General features: G+C 39.1%; 1 protein-coding gene across 2 annotated transcripts in view; it reads right to left on the reverse strand.

Annotated features, from left to right (window-relative positions):
- LOC100745795 (rho GTPase-activating protein 7) overlaps window positions 1-10,914 on the reverse strand; it is a 356,581-nt gene that overhangs the window by 42,770 nt on the left and 302,897 nt on the right. The gene's annotated exons all lie outside the window — the stretch shown is intronic.

Raw genomic sequence — 10,914 nt, forward strand, 5'->3', positions numbered from 1 at the left:
GATTTGACCGAGCCGCAGGCTCGCCTCTCTCGTGGAATTATCATGTTTCGAACGGATATCGCGATGCCGTGAGCCGTGGCTTCCAGTTGCATCGAGCGAAATGGTTCCCCTGTTTCGACGCCTCGTTTGATGTTTCAGGCAAACGCCGGTAGCTACACGCTCTGTCGTTAACCTTAGAACCGTACGCCGTTTGAACCGTAACGCCAACTTGTACGCCAGCCCTGATTTACGAGCGGCTCACTTGTTTTTAGCCGACGATTGTGAGTGCTTGGAAATCGCTGATATTTTTGTGGAGGCACGTGTTATTTGAATCTTTCGTCATTTTGGTGAGGTGAAGGGGAATTTTTGGATTATTTGAAGGGTTATTTGGTTCAAGAGCCATATTCTTTAGTTCCATAAATTGAAATGTAGAGAAAAGGTTTGATGTTACGAACACCAAATTTATCTTTGAATTTGCTATTATTTATGTCATTATGTTACAATAAATGAGAAGCGAGTCATTTGTCTCTTGGAATTTGAGTATTAATCGTGTACTGGTCAATGATTCACTTCAACACTGAAAAATACAGCTGCCTCTTTATTGCAGTGGCAATCTATGAATTGTATTTTTGTGGTTTTCTTCATATACATTATCCGGAATTCGGAGTATTTCATCTCTAGAATTAGTTTTTTTTCAGAATATATTTTAGAATATTCTGACTTTTCCTCAATAATTTCCTTGAAATAACATGTATTTTCGTGACCTCAAAAGATATATCGAAGTTTTTATAATAATAAATACACCATGTTATGAAAAACAGCAAGGGACTGATTTATACCACTATGATTCTCAATCTCTACCCCTTAATAGAAAAACAACTTTTTAACAAACTATTATGGCAGGAGGAATAATCCCAAAGTTAATAAACAGCAAAGATATTAAATCTTAGATCAAAACCCTCGTGTCAAATGTTGGATCGAACCACGCTCCTGAGCTACCGTAACTTATTACTTATAAACCCTGAAACGTTCATAATCAAACGAATCTTTATGCCGGAAATCAATTTGTTGGTTGGAGTTTTCTTTAATTGCTACCCGAGTATTCTGAATTCCACTGGTCTCATATATCAAATCAAAAGTAGCGGGCACAGCAAGCGTAAAATATTCCGCCAATGAATATATCAAGAGAGAGAGGAAGAGACCTGTCTCGATAAGAAATAACGATAAGCAATCACGCCGAAGGCGGAGACGACCAGGCTTCTCTTCAGGAATCGTAACATTGCTAAAATCGCTGTCGCTGTCGCTGTTGCTGCTGCTCTCTGCTCCACTGTCGATCGTCTAAAAATAGTTGGCAAGTTTCGTAACTTTTTACCACGGCATCTCATCGAGAGCCGTGCAAAACATTGCTGCGGTTAAGGGTACCAGCCTTTTATTTAGAAACTTGCACCATTCTTTCCTCTGCATTTGGCATCTGGGTTGTTGCAACATACTGCTCAGTGCGCATGCTGCGTGTGTCTTGTCCAGCTGCGCTACATGGCAAACGTGTTTCTCAGTAGCAGCGGGTCTGACCATTTATTTACATACTGATTGCTCTTGAAAATCGAGCGCCTGAAGAATCTTGAAGCATCAAGGAAAAAGGAGGGAAGATGAGTTCGAGGTACGCGTTCGATAATCCGATAAACGAACTCGTTACAGTCGAAGGTGTCACATGGCGGAAAGAAATTATGGCTACTTCCTGATTATAAGCTTTTAAGTCACCGCCGAGCAATATCAAGTTGACATTATCTGGCAATAATTTCGTTTGATGTTTCCCATCAATATTCAATATCCAATAACATTCAGTGGAACTAGCTTAATATTGCCGCTCTATATCGAACTGACCTTCACACTTGTATTATTTATTATCTTATCATCATTATTATTATTCTAATCTTTCCAATTTTAACATATTGCGTTGCAAATTAATTTTCCAACACAAATACATTATTGGAAAATATTAATAATTAATACGTTAGGAAATATGAAATTACAATAGAATCTTGACTAGCCAAATTAATCATGACACATGCTGTTCGAGTAACCGAATAACTCTGTTTCTGTATAAGAAATAATTTCCTAACAATTTCTTCCAATTCCTATTTTAATCGTTCTTGCAAGAGATCATCTCCAATTTTTCCGTTAATCGAACTTCTATTGCATATTCAAATTATAAACATCTTCAAAACAGATACAGGAACCGCTTAGGATAAAATATCGAATGCCATTCGAAATGCAGAGGAATCAAATCCACAAACACAGTTTCATTTGATTGAACGAGCCCAAGGATAGTGTATCGGTTCATCAACTGTATCCAAACACCGGTTGTACAGGCATCGCACACCTTTTAATCGAGGCGACGAAAAAAAGGGTAGCAAGCATCGTCGCCGATCAGAAACACCACGGAAACGATTACCACGGCTCGTTCGAAGTGGCATTTATAAATATTAATAGCGGTCGTTCGCGGCATCTCGCGCCAACAGGGAGAGAGAGGGCTGCGCGCCGTTCTGCGGTTAGGGTAGAACCTGTTATTTAGTAACTTGCGCCATACCTTCTCTCCCGCTTTTGGCATCTGGGTCGCTGCAACGCACCGCGGTGTCGCCTGTCCAGCTGCATTGTACAGGACATGTTTATGGGTGCCTCGACCCAAGCAACGGTCAGCTCTACTGACTCACCGTGCAAAGCTAATGTCGCACGGGCCGTGTTTCTAACGACTCGTCAGCCAAACCACGTCAAACGTCCCCCTATCGACGATCAAGCAAAATTGAGCAGCTACCTCGTACCGCGTACTTATCCGACTCCGCATGGTGCTTGCGGGGTGTTTCATACGTGGCCATGTAGGGGCGTAATTTAGTAAATGAAAGAAGGTGAAAGTTCAAATAAATGTACAGTCACCTATAGATGTTTTCGTGTATCTTGTAAAAGGGTGTTTTTATCTGAACAAAACGTATATGATATTGTATTTGTTAATGTATAGAGTATTAATAAAACGGCTATCAAACATCTTGGCGAAATGCGCTAATTTTGCAGTGACATCTCCTAGTATTTTATCTTTAAGAAATCCTAATTTAAAAAATATATAATTTTTCATGGAGGAATTCAATCATTTCGAGTTACAATTTCATAAATAAAAGCGGCCAAAAATATGAAACAAGTCTTATATAAATATATGTTGTTCGTGAATATTAATACATACATTGTTTTCAAATTATTATCGTTCTTTTTTTCTACTAATTCTTATAGCAAACTAAAGTTAATCCTCAACTTTCAGGCTTATAATTACAATTTACAAACTCATTTAAGTTTTCTTATTAGTGTATCTTAGAAACGAATCTAACATTTAAGAATTTCCACTCCATTGTAACAATTAACAACTAAATATTTTATGTCTACTTTTTTATAAAAAATCATCCCCTTCCCGTTTATCTTATAATTACAAATATCCTCTATATAGCAATATAAATGTGAAACGGGGGACATTTTTTCACGGCGCAAAGTTAACCTTGGAAGATTGCATCATGCCGCGAGGACGTTTGTTACCTGCCGTGCAGAATGAATGGGCGGTGAGAACAGGGTGCATGTATTTAATGGGGCGTGAAACAGTTTGGGAAATCTTTCTCCGGCGGATTGACCGAACATTTTGATGGACCAGGCACGTCCCTGAGGGTTTTAGACATAATTAAAGAACCGCTGAGCAACTAAAGATGATGAGTTTCATATGTAGGGAATTATAAATAGTTTGATAATGGATGCTGGAACTAATCCCGATGACGGATGTCACGTTAGGACACGTGCTCGATTTTCGATGGTTTTCGCTGTCAGGATAGTGGTAGGACAGAGTGGATGTGCTGCGTGACCGCTTTGTTATCCACTAATTTGTTTAATGTTCTTTTTCTTTTTTGTAATGAGTACCCTGTGTAACTTTACATGTTTGCATTTTACAAATAAGTAGCAAAATATTACGGTAAAAATGAACGAAATATTTTGAATAATATTAAGATGTCAAGTGAATTTAGGTTTGAAGTTTCAAATGTTTAATTTCTAAGTTTCTAAATTCTCAAACTTTCAATGTCAAAATTAATGCAAATTTCTATACTTTACTATGCATCGCATGAAGTAACGCGAAGAGCAGTAACAGGAACTTCGTGTGTCGCATCATCTCGAACTTCTGTTCATTAGTCAACGCGATAGACGCCGTCGATCCGTCAAATATAACGTTGCAATCGACTTCGTGCAGATTCATTGCGATTACCCGGGGCGCGCGACAAATTACCCGTATCGATGTCGGTCGTGAAGATCGACCCTTGACATTGAGTTCGAACGCGTCGCGCGACCTTTAAACCGACCGCGCGGAGTCGTGCAAACGAGCACAACCGGACGCCCGTCAACCGGACGCAACGTGAAAGTATCTGATAACTCCACATTATTACGAAACGAATGATAAATCTGTCTCACCCCCATGACACTAGGGAGCCCCGGATCGCTCGTAAACGACTCGGTCGATAAAGATTACATTACGTGTTGATGCTCAGCTCGCATAACTCGAAACGATGAAATTCATTCGTTTATTACGTATCCCGATGCCATCGTATGCGAATTTCCGAGCTATGACTCAGAAATCGCGATTACGGCCTTGTTCTACTAAATTTCAGGTCACTTCGTGGATACTGTCACATTCTTCAGATTCTTATTTTCGGTTGTTTTGGTTAGTTGTGCTAATGACGTATGACGAAACCCTTTTGTTATCATTTCCAAATCAAAATGTAAAAATGAAAATTAAATGGTTTGATACTTTAACGAGGATCAAAACTCCATAGAAAGTAAATAGCTTGAGATCTCAGTGAGAGCCAAGGTTCCATAGAAATTGTTTATAATGAAACAAGCAATTAAAAACATTTATGTTCAACACACTTACACAAGTTCCTCGAAGAATCAGTGAGAAAAGAAATTATAGGTAATTAAAGTTTCCTGCCGCAAATTTAATAGTTAGAAGAATTTATTGTATCGAAGTAACAGTGCAATGTTTAATGAAACGAAAATGACAGACAGATGACAGAAAAGTCCATAAAAGCTTTGCTTAACTGACTAGAAAACATGTAGTTCAATAGGTTAAATTTCACATCGGCTCTGTGACACCAGCTCATTCACGGTGACATTTGAAGAATAATTACACAAGACACCGTTGTAACATTTCCCAGCATCGTTTCACACCGTGAGTGAATGAGTTCACGGGCATCATTCGCGCTACCGTCACAAGCTATCACGCGTCACGACAATTCATCCAGCGAGCAATTCATTCTCGAAGAGGCGCCTTCAACGTCTGTAAATAATCGACGTTTCCAAGCGTATCGCCGACGCAGAATCCGGTCGTTGAAGTCTCCCCAGCGCTCAAATTACTACAATAATTCGCGACCCACGGATATATGTACATATATATACATATGTACTCATTTGGTACTAGCCAGTCTCGTAAATCTCGATGTGGCCTGTTGCCATTTGTTTGTGACCCATGCACACTTCTTATGCAAGATATACGACTAACAATTAACAATAGTGCATCGTATTGTAGTTTCGTACTGTGTAAATTCTGAAGAAAGCATTCGGATATTAATAGAAGACACTTTTTATCAATATAATATATTGACGCGCACATACATATAATATATGTGTAGGAAACATTTTCAAATTTCTTCAATGATAGTGTTATGAGACTCGACTATGATCATTATATTCTCAGTCTCATAAGTCTGGAGAACGAATATATTGTAACAAGATTATATGATAGCAAATCTATTTATTAACCACATGTATCACGTTCAATAGTTCGATTATTCAATTGTTAATTGATTTTACGGCGTCAAGAGTTAAAGATGCCTATTTCATGAAACAAAACTGTACTTGAACCCATAACTTAATCTTAACGTAGGTCATTAACAAAGGTACCGTAGAATATTAAGATTACAATTTCTATAACGTTTAGTAATACCGCCATTGTGAAATTTTTACCTAGAACAACAATTGAAGATCTTTTCTTTGTTTAACACTATAATGGAATTATGGAAGGAGATAAAATAACCAATTCGTTACTTTACCTAGAAATTTTAAAGATTTACGATAGCACCTCTGGAAATTTCAATGATTTTTTTTTTTTTTTTTTTTAAGTACACGAGCAAAGTTTAAAACTGAAACAAATCGATAACATTCTTAAGTCGAATTTTTGGATGTTCCACGAAATTGTTCCGCTTTCTCACGACCGCGGTTCAAGTCTTACAACGCGACTGTATCTACTCCGCGAGCATCCAGCGTGAATTTTGATCCGACTTTACGTAACGAAGTCGGCTGACCGATCACTGCTGTACTGGACACCTGTGCGAGTCGCTACACGGAAGGACGAAGTCGAGATCGTAGGACGCCAAGAAATTGCGAGATCACAGCGACGAAGGCCAGCCTCTTATTTTTAAGCCTTCGATCCGCGCTACGGTTACACCCACACAAAGCGGACAGAGAACGCGGATGACGCTGAATCCGCTTGGCGTTTCTCTTCACTCGGCAACGGTGATTTCATTCGCGATCGTTACATGGACAATCTAATTAAACCATGATTCTTCGACGACGTTGCTATCGATTACGACACTGGCCATTTTACGCGGGAATCACACCCACACTCCCTACATTCGTATAACGGCGGAACGTTTAGTGGATTTAGGGTAAGAAGGAATTTATATCGCGTTTATGACACTTACATTTAACAAGGTAGAATAGGGTTATTTGAGTCAAATTAAGCAATCTGCTTGTAACTCGTTAAATTCAACTACGAAAACTTTTTCGATGATCTATATTTCAAAAATAGACAATTTAACTAGTTGTTAGTGGCACCTGTTCGACTTATTGATGCTGTTCTGATAAGTGGTGAATTATATCGTGTACATTGCATAGTGCAGTTCTTAAATTTTCCCGAAATGGACTTTTATTAACTGAATTTATCTATCTGATCGAGAATTACAAGTAAATGTAGGTAGAATTGGAATTCTATTATATAAACTTCAGTTATAATATTTATTCCCTAACGTAGCAGAGTGAGTAGAATTTTATCATACGACGATAACGCGTAAAATATAATTAAGAAACCAAACTATTCTATTTTCCTGCAGTTCTATCAAAATGACCTTTAACAACCATTTCGTTCCAAATTGGCAAAAATTCAGTGATTTATGAATGACAGTATGATTGCTTATAGTTTCGAATCTCGGAAGACGTTTCAGTGGTTCATGCACTATTTGTGCGCCTTATCTCGCAAAAATTCCGATAACAGAAGATAACGCGACTCTGGATCGTCTTTTGTTGCATGGCCCATGTCACGTGGTGTGGGTCGAACATTGTACATATTTCTCAAGCGACTTTTATCGGGCGACGATATCGACGTTTCGGTGTCGTTCATCTGGCCGTGATAAAAATGCGATACGCGAATACGGTATCGTAAATCGATTTGTATGTGGAGCGACACGTGTACCCCAGGGGAGTCGAGTGTGAATTACGAGTAACGACACGGGACCATACGTGAACGAAGCAAAAACCGATTGGGAACATCGATGAGAGCATCGTGTCTTTAAGACGAACCGACTGTTTCGATATCCCTTATCAGTTAGAGATTTGATTATAAGAAAATATACGACATAATACTCTATTGTCATGATTTTTGAGGTTATTTCGGTGGTTCATATCGCATGGTATTGAATGAAGAAGAAATTTCGAAATCGTTTTTATTCTTATTGAAGTTTGAGGTCGTTTTTTTATCTTGTTAGAATGGTGTAGAAATAACGCGGATGAATGAGTTTGCTTTTGGAATTAAATGTATTGATGCCAACATAATTTATCGAAGTATAATTTTTAATACGAACAATGAGATCTTAAAGGAAACACTTTTCGAAAATAGTACAAATGATTGATCGTTTTCTTCATATCGTTTTTCGATAGCCAAATTATTTTTAATGTTCACCTTATTATACCATGATTATTCCTAGTGTGATATTGCTCTTGTAAATAACATACTTAAGTTTCATATCTTTAAAGTATTAATAGTCGTCATTTTCTTAATTTTGGGTTTTCTGTTGATAAAAATCGCCATATATAGGATAGACATTAAATGTCTTATTATGTGTAAACTCTAAAATAATCCTAATCTTTCTATAATTGATGATAATCGCCAAAACAATGACCCGAAAATACGATCGTTAGATTACATGGAAATTACATAAAGAAATGATTAGCTATCAATCGAATAAATATAAATAATTTAATAAAACAATCAATCTATACTTGGTATAAAATAAAATTCCTACTCCAATATTAGTGATGCTAAGTTGCAAGCAAGAATAACGAACGCGCTTCTGACATCGTTGTAAAATTAGTTCGAAACACATCGGCGACATCGAGCCCGGATACTCGGACGCTTTCTCGGCCCGACTGTTTGCGATGCAAATACAGACTTCAATTACGAAAAAGCGGGCGAAGATAAGGCCGCGGTGTGAGCCACCGAACGAGCATCGAAACCGAACGTCTGCCAACTTTATCAGGCTTGCCAAGCTCGCATCGTGTGTCGGCCAATCTCTTGATCCCGATTCCGACTCCGGATGCAGTAGATTCTCAGCGGGCTTCGATCAAATTATATCGTTTTGAGAAACGCGAAGATAACATCGTATGGAGGTAAAAAACAATCTTCAGATAGCGTATGATTGCGTTTACAAATAAATTGGGCGGAAATCAATGGAAAATAACGCGTGTTCGATGCGGTTTTAGATTTGGAATTTTCAAATCTTTTTCAATTCTTTAAAAGTTATAGATACATACGATACGAATTATAGAATTTCCAATCTTTGTATATATCTATTATAAAACAAATCAATTTATTTTGTTTTTGTACGATCTTACTCGCATGATCTTTCTCGCTTCGTGATCAAACTAGGTCATCTCTGACAAAGTCTAATTTTTTACTGCTCTAGACTTACAAATATCCTAAAAATATTCTAAGATACTTATCAACGTCTCTATTGAGTTATACAATCATTCATCCAGCCGAAACTTCGATGTTTCTATCGATAGAAATAACGCATCGTTTCGAAAAAATACAGAGGTGAAGTTTCCTTTGAATCGTCAGTGACCTAGTTTTTATTACGCAAGTTTAAACATTGTATTCGATTCAGAGTATTGAATACTCAAAGGGTAAAAAGGTCTTGGCTATTTTGAACGGTCTATTAGGAAATCGGTCTGTTTACCTTTCATGTTTCCTGCGTGACAGTGTCGACACATTCGTGGCAGCGCTGGTTCGATTCCTCGTTTCTCCGGCAACGACTAGCCTTCAGTGGCGCACGAACGTGAAAAATCCCATGCTACTCATGGCTACCATCCGCTTCGAGCACCCAATCGTTCGACCAGCGTCGCGCGTCGTTTTTATCGATCAGCTGGGGAACCTTGCATAAGCTTCGCGCTACTCGATCGCATTCCGTCTTCGAATGCTCCCACCAGTTTCCTAGCGTCACGATCGATCGCACTTGTTCACGTAGGCATAAGTGCTTCGCGGGTTTACCGGTACGATGACCCACGATCATTCGTCGAACGATTTCTTTTATCGATTGATCCAATAATACAATATGGAGTCTTTTTCTCTCTCCCACATTGAACAATCGAAACACGAATTGTACAATTCAAGTGCGTACCTTTCGCTTGTTTGCTTTCAACGAATAAAAAGCAAAGTAATAGCTTGGTGGGTATATGTACGACATATAACAAGTATTTGATGAGAATTCATAGAAATCACTTATTTCTTCGCGAAACTTTGTTCTGCCGAGATACTTGGATGACATTCATTATCGCGCCAGTTGGAAACGATGTATAGAATGCGTAATATGCGATGCACACGCGGTATGGAGTATCATATCAGCTAGCGATACGAATTTTCACCGAAGGAGTTCACGATGGAGAACAGCGTATGAACACAGCGTATAAACACAGCCGCTGGAATAATAGCACTTCTGTTCCCCGATTCTTTTCACAACGGAAAGATAGGCCGCACAATACGAAGTGCACGAAACACCAAGAGATCTCGGCGCAGACCGGTAGGAATTACTGTCAGACGAACTGGCGGCCGTGGTAATTGACGCGGCTCCTCTTCCGGTTGTTGGTCGACCAGCAAGCAACTGCTGTACGTGATCTAAAACCAACACGATCGCTGTACCATCGTTTGCGGCATAGTTCCCTGCACTTTCATCAGCATTTTCACCATCGTTCTTAGCTACTGTCACTCTAAAACGAATCACCGTATCATTCACCAGAACGAGACACCATATCGGTCCATGATCACAAGTTCAGCCTAATTCTAGCTGTTCACTGTTCTAAAAGCACACACAATGATACCGCTATTGGTAGATCACTAGTGTCAAATGATAGATAATCGTGGAATAATCTTTTAATCCATCGAGTAAAATATCCATAATTTTACACATCGAAACACTTTTTCGAATAGGATCGCTCGAAAACGATCTGGTTTGAACCTGCATCCATTACGCGAATTAAAATCACCGTTAGTATTGATGTTGAATAAATTCAACGATTCCTGAATACGCGAATGGTGATCGATCAATAGGATACGCAACTCGAGCAAAATCGGAGCAACACTGAGAAAACGTGTATTAAGCAGATCGGTCTGAGAGCAACAACTCCTCCACCGGTTGCCTGTCGACTAGCGGTCGTCGGCGCGTAGCACTGGTATAGAAGAGAAGCTCGCAGTACGAAGAAACTACAGCACGAAACGTAGCGTGATGGTTAGGTGGGGGTACTCGTACCCGTGGGGCAGCTGTCTTGAAAGAGGGACGGCGGCGGAGAACGCCGGCCTGCCGCCTATAA

The sequence above is a fragment of the Bombus impatiens genome, unplaced genomic scaffold, assembly GCF_000188095.3.
Source record: "Bombus impatiens unplaced genomic scaffold, BIMP_2.2 scf_0969, whole genome shotgun sequence".
In the NCBI taxonomy this organism is placed as follows: Eukaryota; Metazoa; Arthropoda; class Insecta; order Hymenoptera; family Apidae; genus Bombus; species Bombus impatiens.